We start from the raw sequence: 14,446 nt of genomic DNA, 5'->3' as shown, positions 1-14,446 counted from the left end.
TGTGTGTTGGATCCTTTGAATGGGTGGGGATTCGGGAAGGAGATTTGGGGGCGAAGAGGTAGCCTTCGACAACTGATTTGGGGGAAGGACAGACAGGAAGAGGAGGAAGAATAGTGTGGTTGTTGGTTAGGTTTTGGGTTCGGTTTTGTGTTTGGTGGTGATGGGGTCATGTACCTAGGATAGGGTCATGGACCTGATCTAAGTACCTTGCCCAAGGACACCCTTAGAAGAGGTCGCCTTCCAGTCGACCAACGAGGGACTCACTCGACTGACTTGAAGGACTCGACCATGAAGACTCACTCGACCACCAGGAGGTCAAGAGGCACTCTGCACTGCAACGGCCTGTAATTAAGTAGGCTTTATGATAGTAAAGACACTTTATGTGGGGCGTTACCAGTAACGCCCCAGACTTAACTCACCTTAAACCCTCTCCTACGTGGGCTGGCTGGGGTCCTGGCGCACTCTATATAAGCCACCCCCCTCCACAGGTAGAAGGGTTCGGCACCTTGTAACTCATATACTCATAATCCACTCGACCGCCTCCGGGCTCCAAGACGTAGGGCTATTACTTCTTCCGAGAAGGGCCTGAACTCGTACATCCCTTGTGTTTACAACCTCTCCATAGCTAGGACCTTGCCTCTCCATACCTACCCCCCACTCTACTGTCAGGCTTAGAACCACGACAGTTGGCGCCCACCGTGGGGCAGGTGTTTTAGCGATTTTGTGGAGAAGTTGCGATTCTTCCGAGTACTTTCATCATGGTGTCTGCTGGAGTTTTGGTCGAAGGTCGAGAGATCTGTCTCGGCACTCTCACCTTCATCGCCGACGACTCCGCCTGGCTCCAGGAGGCTCCACTCGACGTTGATGCGCTCCTCGTCCGCGGTGCGACGCATTTTCGCGCATGTGTCCGCGGTGTTCTGCTGCGGCAACCGTCGACCCCGTATCGGACGACTCCTCCATCGTCCACCCTCCCGGTCTCCCGCCAGCGCAAGCGCTCGGGCCGGTCGAGGCTTCAGCGATGGGTGAGGCACGCGGTGGCTCGCCAATCGGCCACCACCCAAGTTGCGGCAATCGAGCCCGACGAATCTCTCTACGGCTTGTTCGATCTGTCGACTGGCTCCGTAGAGACTGCATCCGAGTGCGGTAGCAGTGATCCAGCGGCGGAAATCTTGATGGTCGACGGGCCCCGGAGTCCCCCTGGCTTCGCCCGTGATGGTGGAGCAGGTGACGGAGGCGACCCCGCACGAGGCCACAAAGAGTACCAGCCTGAGCCACTCGACTCTCTGCAAAGAGAGGAACTTCGCCGCAGGAACGTGGATGCTCTGCGTACTCCCATCGCAGGAGAAACCCCCGAGGCTCGTGCCTTGGAGGAGGCGCGTCTGGCCAATTTGGCCGAACGCACTCGACTGGAGAATCTTCAGCGAGCACTCGACGAGCGCGCGCGGCAACGAGTTCCCGACACCAGTCGACGTCAACTCTTCCCGCCGACTCAGGTATATCGAACCCCAATCCAGAATTTAGCAGCTGCGACCCGTATAGCAGAGTCCATTCAGCCTTCGCAGTCGGAAGCTGGCAGAGGTTTGCTGCAGATCAGGGATCTGCTCCGGGCAGCAGGAGATCAGAATTCAGCCGTGTCTCAGTCGCGCAACAGAATTCACAGTCGATCCGTCACTGCGAATACGGTTCAGTCGGCTCACAGCCCCAGATCGCCTCCGCGGCGTGAAGGGCGCGAGAATCGGCGAGATCAATATGGCGACCGACTCGACCGAGATGATAGGCGTCGAGTGCCCAATTACCCTCCGAGGGGTGGGTCTTACGCTCCTCGACAGCAAGATGACAGGCGTCAGTACAGTACAGGGCGAAGGGTTCCAGTCGACCCCAGAGAACCTGGCTTCGACGCGCGTTCCATTACCGTGCAAGGTTTGGTCGACCGGAACAGAGCCCATCGAGGCGGACTCGACAGAGATGCACCCACAAGCAGTCGAGTGCATGTTTCTGGTCCTGAATGTTTCAGCAGAGCTATCAGAGCCGCAGTTATCCCTCCCAATTTCAGGTTGGCAACAGGAGTCAGCAAGTTCACTGGTGAGTCTAAGCCTGAAACTTGGCTTGAGGACTACCGAGTGGCAGTTCAGATTGGTGGTGGGAACGACGAGGTGGCCATGAAGCATTTACCCCTCATGCTGGAAGGTTCTGCCAGGGCATGGTTAACACAGTTACTGCCTAGCAGCATTTACACTTGGGAAGATTTGTCCCGAGTGTTCATCAGAACGTTTGAAGGAACTTGCAAGCGACCAGCTGGACTGACAGAGTTGCAAGTTTGCGTGCAGAAGACCAATGAGACTCTCAGAGAGTATATTCAGAGATGGATCACTTTGCACCACACTGTGGAGAATGTGTCTGATCATCAGGCAGTCTGCGCCTTCAAAGATGGCGTCAAGAACAGAGAACTGAGTTTGAAGTTTGGTCGAACCGGTGACATGACCTTGAGTCGGATGATGGAGATTGCTACCAATTATGCCAACGGCGAAGAAGAAGACCGACTCCGAAGCGGCAAGCACAAGCCGAGTCAGTCGGAAAAAGGAAACACCAGTCGGAAACAGAAGCGGAAGGCTGAACCGGCAGCTCCTGGAGAGGCTCTGGCCGTGACTCAGGGAAAGTTTAAGGGGAAACCAAAAGGATCCTGGAACCCCAAGAAGGTAAAGGATAAAGAAGGGAACGACGTAATGGATATGCCATGTCACATCCACACGAAGAAAGACGAAGAGGGGAATATCATCTACCCGAAGCACACCACTCGCCAATGTCGACTCCTGATCCAGCAGTTTCAGGGAAAACAGTCTAAGGACAAGGAGAAGGAGTCGGACAAGGCTGAAGACAAGGAGGACAGTGAGGAAGGATATCCGCATATCAACTCCACTCTGATGATCTTTGCAGATGTGGAAAGCAGGAGTCGACTGAAAGTCATTAACCGAGAGGTGAACATGGTTGCCCCAGCAAAAGCAAATTATCTGAAATGGTCTCAAATACCCATCACATTCGATCAATCTGATCACCCGACTCATATTGCCGCCCCTGGGAGGCAAGCTTTGGTGGTCGATCCAGTTGTCGAAGGCACTCGACTGACAAAAGTGCTGATGGACGGTGGAAGCGGGCTGAATTTGTTGTATGCAGACACACTGAAAGGAATGGGCATTCCGATGTCCCGACTGAGCACTAGTAACATGAGCTTTCATGGAGTTATACCAGGGAAGAAAGCCGAGTCACTCGGCCAAATAGCTTTGGACGTGGTGTTTGGTGATTCGAAATATTTTCGCAAAGAAAAGTTGACGTTTGAGGTCGTGGATTTTCAGAGTGCATATCATGCCATTTTGGGGAGACCGGCTTACGCACGGTTCATGGCTCGACCATGTTACGTGTACCTCAAATTGAAGATGCCCGGCCCCAAAGGAGTGATCACTGTCACCGGTGATCGGAAAAAGGCAGAAGAGTGCTTTTAGAAGGGCTCAAAGATTGCCGATTCCCAGGTGACAGCGGTCGAGTTCGAGGAATACAAGCAAAACGCAGATCCGAGTGACTTGCTGCGATCAAAGAAACCCGCCACAGAGTCTGCATTCCAGTCATCCGGTGAGACGAAGCCTGTTCACATTCACCCGACCGACCCTGATGCAGCTCCGACCCGCATCTCCACAACACTCGACCCAAAATAGGAAGAAGCGCTCATCCAGTTCCTCCGTGAGAACTGGGACATTTTTGCATGGAAGCCCGCTGACATGCCAGGTGTTCCCAGGGGACTGGCTGAGCATCGCCTAAGAGTCGACTCATCTACAAAACCAGTCAAAGAGCATCTTCGGCGGTCCGCCGTCCAGAAGAGAAAAGCCATTGGTGAGGAAGTGGCTCGACTGTTGGCGGCAGGATTTATCCGAGAGATATACCACTCCGAGTGGCTCGCTAATGTCGTCATGGTTCCTAAGAAGGACAAGTCGCTCCGAATGTGCATTGATTTCAAGCACATCAACCGAGCCTGCCCGAAAGATCATTTTCCTCTCCCTCGCATAGATCAAATTGTTGACTCGACCGCGGGATGCGAGAGGCTGTCTTTTTTAGATGCCTACTCCGGGTACCACCAGATCCGTCTGTACGGACCCGACGAGGTAAAAACAGCTTTCATCACTCCATTCGGGTGCTTCTGCTATATCACCATGCCATTCGGCCTCAAGAATGCCGGAGCCACATTTATGCGAATGATTCAGAAGTGTCTACTCACTCAAATCAGTCGGAATGTGGAAGCATATATGGATGATATCGTTGTCAAGTCACGAAAAGGTTCCGACCTGCTCGCTGATCTCGCCGAAACATTTGCCAACCTCAGAAGATATGATATCAAGCTCAATCCATCAAAGTGCACATTTGGAGTTCCCGGTGGCAAGTTACTCGGTTTTCTCGTTCCCGAACGGGGAATCGACGCTAACCCAGAGAAGATTGGCACTATTCTCCGAATGAAACGCCCTGTGCGAGTGCACGATGTCCAGAAGCTTACTGGATGCTTGGCCGCATTAAGTCGATTCATCTCACGACTCGGTGAAAAGGCATTGCCTCTTTACCGACTGATGAAGAAGACAGACAAGTTCGAGTGGACTCCAGAAGCTGATGCAGCGTTTGCCGAGCTAAAAGCTCTGCTCTCCACCCAGCCGGTGCTTGCTGCTCCAATCAGCAAAGAGCCTCTGTTGCTCTATATCGCAGCCACAGGACAAGTCGTTAGTACTGTGCTTACGGTCGAGCGGGAAGAAGAAGGAAAAGCTCTCAAAGTTCAGCGCCCAGTGTATTATTTGTCTGAAGTCTTGACTCCATCCAAGCAGAGATATCCTCATTATCAGAAGCTTGTGTATGGAATATACATGACCACAAAGAAGGTTGCTCATTATTTTTCTGATCATTCCATTACAGTCGTCAGCGACGCTCCACTATCAGAGATTTTGCACAACAGAGATGCAGCTGGTCGAGTGGCCAAATGGGCGATTGAACTTCTTCCCCTCGATATCAAGTTTGAGGCAAAGAAAGCCATTAAGTCCCAGGCAATAGCAGATTTCCTCGCCGAGTGGATTGAACAACAGCAGCCGACTGAAGTTCACTCGGAGCATTGGACCATGTTCTTTGATGGCTCTAAGATGTTGAATGGTTCCGGTGCTGGGGTTGTCCTGGTTTCCCCCAGAGGAGACAAGCTCAGATATGTACTCCAGATTCACTTTGATTCCTCCAACAATGAGGCAGAATATGAGGCCCTCTTATATGGGTTGCGCATGGCCATTTCACTCGGCGTCCGTCGCCTGATGGTCTATGGCGACTCGGATTTAGTGGTCAACCAGGTGATGAAAGAGTGGGACGTGAGAAGCCCAGCCATGACTGGATACTGCAGTGCAGTGAGGAAGCTGGAAAAGAAGTTCGAGGGGTTGGAGCTCCATCATATACCCCGACTGAAAAATCAAGCAGCTGATGATCTAGCAAAGATAGGTTCCAAGAGAGAAGCCATTCCGAGTGGTGTGTTCTTGGAGCATATACACACTCCGTCAGTCAAAGAAGATCCTTTCACCGAAGAAACTCCACAGCCCAAGAGTGCCACAGATCCGACTGAGATTGAAGTCCCAGCGGTGGTCGACTTGATCATGGAGGTCTTGGTGGTCATTCCCGACTGGACGGTTCCATATGTCGCGTATATCCTGAGAAAAGAGCTTCCGGAGGATGAGGAAGAGGCTCGACAGATCGTCCGTCGATCTAAGGCCTTTACCGTAATCAAAGGTCAATTATACAGAGAAAGCGCGACTGGAGTTGGTCAGAAGTGCATAACACCAGAAGAAGGTCGACTCATCCTCAATGATATCCACTCGGGGACCTGTGGTCATCATGCTTCCTCTCGGACCATCGTGGCCAAAGCATACCGAGCCGGATTTTACTGGCCAAAGGCGAATGAGATGGCAAAAGAGATAGTGGATAAGTGCGAGGGATGTCAGTTCTACTTGAATATGTCGCACAAGCCTGCGTCGGCTCTGAAGACCATCCCACTCGTCTGGCCTTTGGCAGTATGGGGATTGGACATGGTCGATCCTTTGAGAACAGGACGAAGCGGCTTCACGCATGTACTGGTGGCAGTCGACAAGTTCACCAAGTGGATCGAGGCTAAACCAATCAAGAACCTTGACACCGGTACTGCTGTTAGCTTCATCAGGGAACTAATATTCAGATATGGAGTCCCGCACAGCATCATTACGGATAATGGGTCGAACTTTGACTCGGAGGAGTTCAGAGATTTCTGTAACTCCCAAGGCACACGGGTCGACTACGCTTCAGTCGCCCATCCGCAGTCGAATGGACAAGCAGAGCGAGCTAATGGACTGATTCTTAAGGGATTGAAGCCCCGACTGATGCGTGATCTCAAACACGCGGCTGGAGCTTGGGTCAACGAACTTCCCTCAGTGCTTTGGGGGCTGCGGACCACACCTAATCGGTCGACCGGAAGAACTCCATTCTTCTTGGTCTACGGAGCTGAAGCAGTCTTACCGAGTGATCTTCTCCACAATGCTCCTCGAGTTGAAATCTACAACGAAGCAGAGGCTGAACAAGCGCGGCAGGACGCAGTCGACCTTTTAGAGGAAGAAAGGGAGATGGCTCTGATCCGGTCGACCATCTACTAACAAGATTTGCGTCGTTTTCACGCCAGAAATGTGAGAGGTCGAGCCTTCCAGGAAGGAGATTTAGTTCTCCGAGTGGATCAGCACAAACCACACAAGCTTGCTCCTTCTTGGGAAGGTCCCTTCATCGTCACCAAGGTTCTCCACAACGGGGCGTACCGTCTTTACAACGTCGAGCATAACATCGATGAGCCCCGAGCTTGGAACGCGAAACTACTCCGCCCATTTTATACTTAAGTTTTATCACTCGGATAAGTTGCAATAAAGTACTTCTGTAGTTCATGGACCTCAAAATAATAGTGTCATAGTTCCTCCATAATTTCTGTCACTTTTTATTTTTGTCCAATAAAATTCCCCCTCAGTGGGTGGCTTAGCCGCGAATCCGTTTCGCCTAAGTTTGTAAAAATCCTACCGAGTGGTGAGCCAGACTCCCACTCGGAGGCTTAGCCGCGAATCCGTTTCGCCTAAGTTTGTAAAAATCCTACCGAGTGGTGAGCCAGACTCCCACTCGGAGGCTTAGCTGCGAATCCGTTTCGCCTAAGTTACAAAAACCCTACCGAGTGAAGAGCAACCCTCTCACTCGGAGGCTTAGCTGCAGTGCAAGCACTCGCCTAAGTTTATCAAAATCCTACCGAGTGAAGAGCAAACCTCTCACTCGGGGGCTTAGCTGCAGTCCAAGGACTCGCCTAAGTTACAAAAACCCTACCGAGTGAAGAGCAACCCTCTCACTCGGAGGCTTAGCTGCAGTGCAAGCACTCGCCTAAGTTTGTAAAAATCCTACCGAGTGAAGAGCAAACCTTTCACTCGGGGGCTTAGCTGCAGCCCTGTGCTCGCCTAAGCTTAAAAAATCACGCCGAGTGGCGAGCAATCCTCTCACTCGGGGACTTAGCTGCAGACCAAGCACTCGCCTAAGTTACAAAAATCCTACCGAGTGGTGAGCCAGACTCCCACTCGGGGGCTTAGCTGCGAATCCGTGTCGCCTAAGTTATCAAAATCCTACCGAGTGGTAAGCCAGACTTTCACTCGGGGGCTTAGCTGCAGCCCTGTGCTCGCCTAAGTTGTAAAAAATCCTACCGAGTGGTAAGCCAGACTTCCACTCGGGGGCTTAGCTGCAGCCCTGTGCTCGCCTAAGTTGTAAAAAATCCTACCGAGTGAAGAGCAAGCCTCTCACTCGGGGGCTTAGCTGCAGTCCAAGCACTCGCCTAAGTTACAAAAATCCTACCGAGTGAAGAGCAACCCTCTCACTCGGAGGCTTAGCTGCAGCCCTGTGCTCGCCTAAGTTGTAAAAAATCCTACCGAGTGAAGAGCAAGCCTCTCACTCGGGGGCTTAGCTGCAGTCCAAGCACTCGCCTAAGTTATAAAAATCCTACCGAGTGAAGAGCAAACCTCTCACTCGGAGGCTTAGCTGCAGCCCAGTGCTAGCCTAAGTTATCAAAATCCTACCGAGTGAAGACTAAACCCCTCACTCGGGGGCTTAGCTGCAGCCCAGTGCTCGCCTAAGTTATAGAAATCCTACCGAGTGGTAAGCTGGGCTTCCACTCGGAGGCTTAGCCGCAGCCCAGTGCTCGCCTAAGTGGACTAAAGAATAAGTCGATTGCAGTAAAGGCGCCTTGCTTTGAACCTGCAAAAGACATTTCGAGCCAAAAGCAATCGTATTCAAGCACCAAATTCAAGTTTGAATCGATATCTAAAGGAACCGAAAGTGCTCAGGTGTTAAGCCTGTTAAGGTTTATCGGTTACAGTTCCACTCGGCATACCGAGGCAAATTTAAAGTGTCGAGCCAGAAGAAGTTTCTTACCCCTCCTGTGGAGGGCTGGAAGGTGCAACGAACTCATCAAGGTCAATTCCGTCGGCGATCCGAGTGGCAGCCGCAAGGAAAGTTTCCATAAAGGACCTGAAGTCGTGTTTCTTGGTGTTGGCCACCCGAAGGGTCGCCAGCTTCTCTTCTCGCGCATCTTTACAGTGGACTCGGGCCAGACACAGAGCAACATCTGCACCACACCGAGCCGAGGACTTCTTCCATTCCTGCACTCGACCAGGGATCGTGTTCAAGCGGACCATCAGCGACTCAAGGTCATTCCGAAGTGTCTCCTCAGGCCAGAGCGTCGAGTCGATGCGAGATGTGGTGGCCTTCAGCCTTGCGAGATAGTCCACGACAGCTGCAACACGAGACTCCAGTCGGAAAACATCCATGGCAACTTCGTCGTTCACCGGAGAGTTGACGGGGTCGAGGTTTGGCTCCAGCCGGCTAGTTTCTTCTTCAAAGTTTTGACAAAATTCTGCAAGGATGATCACTGAGTCAAGGGGATGGTCGAATGGAAAAACCATGATTGGAAATGTTTGCCGAGCATAGAGGTTTACCTTCAAGCATAAGAAACAGCTTCTTGGCAAGACCACTCAGGAAGGCCTCCAGATCATTTTTCTTCCCAGTCAATTTGCTGACTTGGTCGGTCAGGGCAGCTTTATCAGTTTTTAGTCGACTGACCTCCTTGTTGGCGATCCCAAGAGCAGCTTTCAGATTGGTATTGTCTTGTTCAAGCTTGGTGACTGAAGCTAACTTCTCGTCAGCAAGCTTGATCTTCTCAGCTAGTTCGAGGTCTTTCTTCTGTTGGGCCTCCCTTACCTTACCTGCAAGATACAGCAAGATCAGATTTTGAAACAAGCAAGGGGAAAAGCAGTCGTCAGGGTCTCACCAAACATACCTTCGGTCTCCTCCTTTGCCTTCGTCAGCTTCTCCTGAACCAGCTTCAAGCTCAGCTCGAGTTGAGTGTGCTTGTTTTCCAGCTCAGAGTAGCGAGCCACAAGATCACAGGAGTTCTGCGAAGAACCAATCGACTAAATGTCAAATATAATTCACTTCCGAGTGAAAAAGGAAAAATCACACGTTTCTAAGACTACAGCCGAATACAAGCATTCGACCGTAGTCTCGGGGACTACACCCAGTGGGTGCACTCAGCGTGCCCCCACTAATCCTGTTGAAGATAAATTCGACCAGTCGACCTCAAAAAAAAAGAGAGATGTATTCTTTAAGACTGTAATCCACTGCAAGCAGTCGACCACAGTCTCGGGGACTACACCCAGTGGGTGCACTCAGCGTGCCCCCACCGGTTTGTGAAATCCAGTCGACATAGTCGACTGACAGAAAGATTGACATCATAAAGCCTAAGGCCGACTGCCAGCAGTCGACCTTAGCCTTGGGGACTACACCCAGCGGGTGCACTCAGCGTGCCCCCGCTAACACGGAGTTTAATTGACACACCCACTGGGTGACTACTATAAATTCCGGAAAGGAAAAGTTTTTGGTAGCGTATCGAACAGAGCAAACGGTGGTCGACTGACCTGAACATTGCTTTGGAGGGCAGAACTGGCGTCATAAGCTGCCTGGCTCGCATCCCGGATAGTCTTCAATTGCTCCATCATGATTCCCGCCTGGCGTATCGCCTCCTTCGCCGCGCCAGCTTGGTCCTCTGGGATGTGGTGCGTCGTGAAGAGGGAGGGCTGCTGAGCACTCGTCAATGGATCTGCGAAGGACACCGTGTGTCGAGTGGTGTTCTCTTCCTCCGCAATCAGAATCTCAGGCGCCGTCACATCCTGGGGCACCTTGCTGGCGGACGCTTTTCTACTCCTTCTGCGCTTCAGCGGTTCCTCATCCTCATCATCATCAGGGAGATTGATAACAGCATTGGGTGGAGCTACGGAGAAGAATCAGGATCAGAGATCGCGAGTCAGTCGACTAAAAACGGCGTTAAGAATATAGTACCTGGTTTTGAAGTTGTTGCGTCCTCCATCTCATGGTCATCCGCCCGGGCTGAGGTCTCAGAAGTAGCAGCACTGCAACTCCAAAGAATCAGTCGACTAACTTCAGCGTCAACTAAGGACAAAGTTCACACAAAATAAGAAGACTTAAGCAGCACGATTACCCTGATATTGTGGGGATAGACACCTTCATCTTCGGCAGGAGCTTGATCGGCTTCGACGAGGCCGCCCTGGGCCGCTTCGGCGCCTTTTCAGTCGGCACCGGAGAGGTGGTCCGAGGGCGCTTGGTCGACTGAGCAACGGTCGCAACCCCCTTGCCACGTTCAGTCGAAGGGTCGTGGACAAGCTTCGACCGCCTTTCTGAGCGCGGTGGTACGACCTCCTCCTCCTCTTCCTCCTCGTCTTCAACGTCATCTTCATCACCGTCATCATCATCATCGTCATCATCATCCTCGGCAACGTCCGAGTCCCATTCCTCCTCTTCCTGGCTCTCGCCCCCACTCGCCTCACCCTCCTCAGTTGGAGCTTGCGCCCCATTGGGCATCGAGTACAGCTCGGTGAGGGCCTAGCAGATATCAAGACAAGGATCAGTCGACCAGTCGGCAGGATAAACAGAAATGAATGTGACAAGAACACAGTGGAGAGCAGAGCAAGCGTACCTTGTTTGGATCGCTGTTGTGTTCGAGTGGAGGAATCCTTCTGGCTCCGCGTGGGTTATCCTTGTTTCCGGTAACGGCTACCATCCATCTTTCCAGAGTGACATCGTCGACTGCTTCTGGATGGACTCGAGTCTCGTCTTCAGTCCCACAGTACAACCACATGCAGTGGCTCCGGAACTGAAGGGGTTGGATGCGACGCCTAAGGAAGACCTCCAGGAGATCCATGCCCGTCACTCCCTCCCGAACCAACTGCACCACGCGCTCCATCAACATCTTCACGTCAGCTTTCTCCTCCGGGATCAACTTCAGAGAGGAGGGCTTGTTCACTCGGTCCATGGTAAACTGAGGGAGTCCACTCGACTGCCCCGGCGTCGACTGGTCCTGGCAGTAGAACCAGGTCGACTGCCAGCCTCTGACTGACTCGGGAAAGGTCATGGGCGGGAAGGTGCTCTTATTCCTCACCTGGATCCCCAGACCCCCACACATTTGGACGACTCGGGTTCTTTCATCGCCTGGGCTCGCCTTCTTCACGGTCTGAGAGCGACACGTGAATATATGCTTGAATAAACCCCAGTGCGGTCGACAGCCCAGGAAACCCTCACACATGGACACGAACGCGGCAAGATAGGCGATAGAATTTGGGGTAAAGTGGTGGAGCTGCGCTCCAAAGAAGTTCAAGAAGCCACGGAAGAAAATACTCGGCGGCAAAGAAAATCCACGATCAACATGGGTGGCCAAGAGCACGCACTCACCCTCTTCTGGCTGGGGCTGCCACTCCTTCCCCGGAAGCCTCGCAGCTCCATGAGGGATCAAGCCCTCGTTGGCCATGTCAAGGAGATCTTTTTCTGTGATGGTCGACTGGATCCAGTCTCCTTGGACCCAGCCCTTTGGCAGGCGGGATCTGGACGAAGACCCGCCGCGGCTGGCGGATCTCCCCTTCGCCTTCTCCGACGCCGACGCCTTCTTCGCACGTTCCAGCGTCGCCGTCTTCTCCTTGGCCATGGTTGCCGGCGAGATGCGCGAGGGGAAGTTGTGCGGGGGCGAGAGCAAGCGCGCTGGACGGGGACGAAGGGAGCAGAGAGAGAGAGAATGCTGAGGCACAGTACAAAAATCCTCGCCGGGCGCATTTATAAGGTCCCTTCCGAGTGGATGACAGGTGGGCCCGGTCGATCTAATCATATCCAGGAACAGTTATGCAGACGGGATACGTGGCGAAGAAAGCGGCACGGAGATCGAGGCGTCTATGTCCCGTCCCATCCGGACGCCGCGGTCCGCTCCGCTTCGCGCGCGTCCCCAAATTTCACATCCCGCGGAATCCGCGAACGGCAGATCAGTCTGTCAGACGCGGGGTTTCCCGCGATCCGTCGCTCGGAGATCGTCGAAGCCCGAAAGATCACTCGACGAAAGAAGAGAATGGATCGAGTCGACTGAAGACAAGTTGCTCACTATCAACGAAGAGATTCTTTGGTCCAGAACAACGCACGACCAGTGTGCAAAGGTTAATCGGAAACAACATCAACTCCTTCCTCACTCGAAGCCTCAATCCATTCGGGGGCTAATGATGGGGTCATGTACCTAGGGTAGGGTCATGGACCTGATCTAAGTACCTTGCCCAAGGACACCCTTAGAAGAGGTCGCCTTCCAGTCGACCAACGAGGGACTCACTCGACTGACTTGAAGGACTCGACCATGAAGACTCACTCGACCACCAGGAGGTCAAGAGGCACTCTGCACTGCAACGGCCTGTAATTAAGTAGGCTTTATGATAGTAAAGACACTTTATGTGGGGCGTTACCAGTAACGCCCCAGACTTAACTCACCTTAAACCCTCTCCTACGTGGGCTGGCTGGGGTCCTGGCGCACTCTATATAAGCCACCCCCCTCCACAGGTAGAAGGGTTCGGCACCTTGTAACTCATATACTCATAATCCACTCGACCGCCTCCGGGCTCCGAGACGTAGGGCTATTACTTCTTCCGAGAAGGGCCTGAACTCGTACATCCCTTGTGTTTACAACCTCTCCATAGCTAGGACCTTGCCTCTCCATACCTACCCCCCACTCTACTGTCAAGCTTAGAACCACGACAGGTGGGCGGGCAGCTAGATTTCCAATTTGGTAGTGGTAGCGCGGGTAGCAAACCCACGCTACTACTAAGATGGGCCCATCAATGGATTTCATGGACCTATAGTAGTAGCGCGGTTTGTACCTCACATGCTACAACTATTTTCTTAGTAGTATGATATGTGGTACAACCCACGCTACCACGGCTTGTCCGCGGGACACGGTTGGAGATATTTAATAGTACCGTGTTTCTTTGAGTCACGCGCTAGCACAGGTCTGCGGGCAACGCTACGTAAGTAGCAGTAGCACACGATCAATATAACACACCATTAGTAAATGATTGTCTATAACCTTTTTCCTAGTAGTATCATATTATGAAGAGAGAACTATCATGTTGTACCATGGTGTGAAGAAAGAATTACTACGCTACGATAATACAGAAACTTGTCATGTGTTCGGGCGTTGCCATGTTGTGACATAGAAAATGCGAGTGTCTATTTTCCATTCCACTGAAATAGAATTCGCCTTCATTTAAATTTCGGTTTGTCTAAGGCATATCTAGACAGTGGCGGAGACCAGGGTCTGTGTGTAGTTTATCTGCAGCGTTCGGAATCACTCCAGTGAACCAATCGGTGGTTGTATGATTAGGTGGACAGTGGTCCCAGCCCATCAGGGTTCAAGTCCCGATACTAGCATTTATCCTGGATTTATTTTAGAATTTTCTACGATGCGTTTTTAGTGAGAGGAGACGTTTCCGTCGACTACGAAGCGCCCACGATGACTTCATAAAATCTCAAGAGAATATGCCAGCTCAGTCTCTCGGAGGTGCTTATAAGGGTAGGGTGCACATTTATTGTGGTGAGTGTATGCGCGCGTATATAAGCGTTATTGTCTGTGCTGTGTTAAAAACAAAAATTCACACCGCAATGCACAACGTTGGTACCGATGACGTGCACCTGTGGCTTCTGAAAAGGATCCTGCTTCCCCATCCGAACCTATTTTTCTGTTATCCGATCCTACATGGCATGTGAGGCATCACCCTGGTGCTATGCATTGGCCATGCCCTTATGCGCGGCCTGCCACCTGCCCTGGTGGCAACAGGTGCCACGCCTGCCGTCATAGTTGAGGGGGTCTTTTTTGTCTCTTTCGACCACATGTGGTCCTTTTTGTCAATTTCGTTGGGCCAGTGGTTTTTCTGGACAAAAATTTCTACTGGCCACGGTGCGGCAGCACCAGCGCATGCCGCCTCGTATCGTGGCGGTAGGTCCCACGTCACCAACCCGTTCC

Source organism: Triticum dicoccoides, chromosome 3A (assembly GCF_002162155.2).
Source record: "Triticum dicoccoides isolate Atlit2015 ecotype Zavitan chromosome 3A, WEW_v2.0, whole genome shotgun sequence".
Classification (NCBI taxonomy): Eukaryota; Viridiplantae; Streptophyta; class Magnoliopsida; order Poales; family Poaceae; genus Triticum; species Triticum dicoccoides.
The sequence above is the reverse complement of the archived record's forward strand: the minus strand, read 5'-3'. Positions refer to the sequence as shown.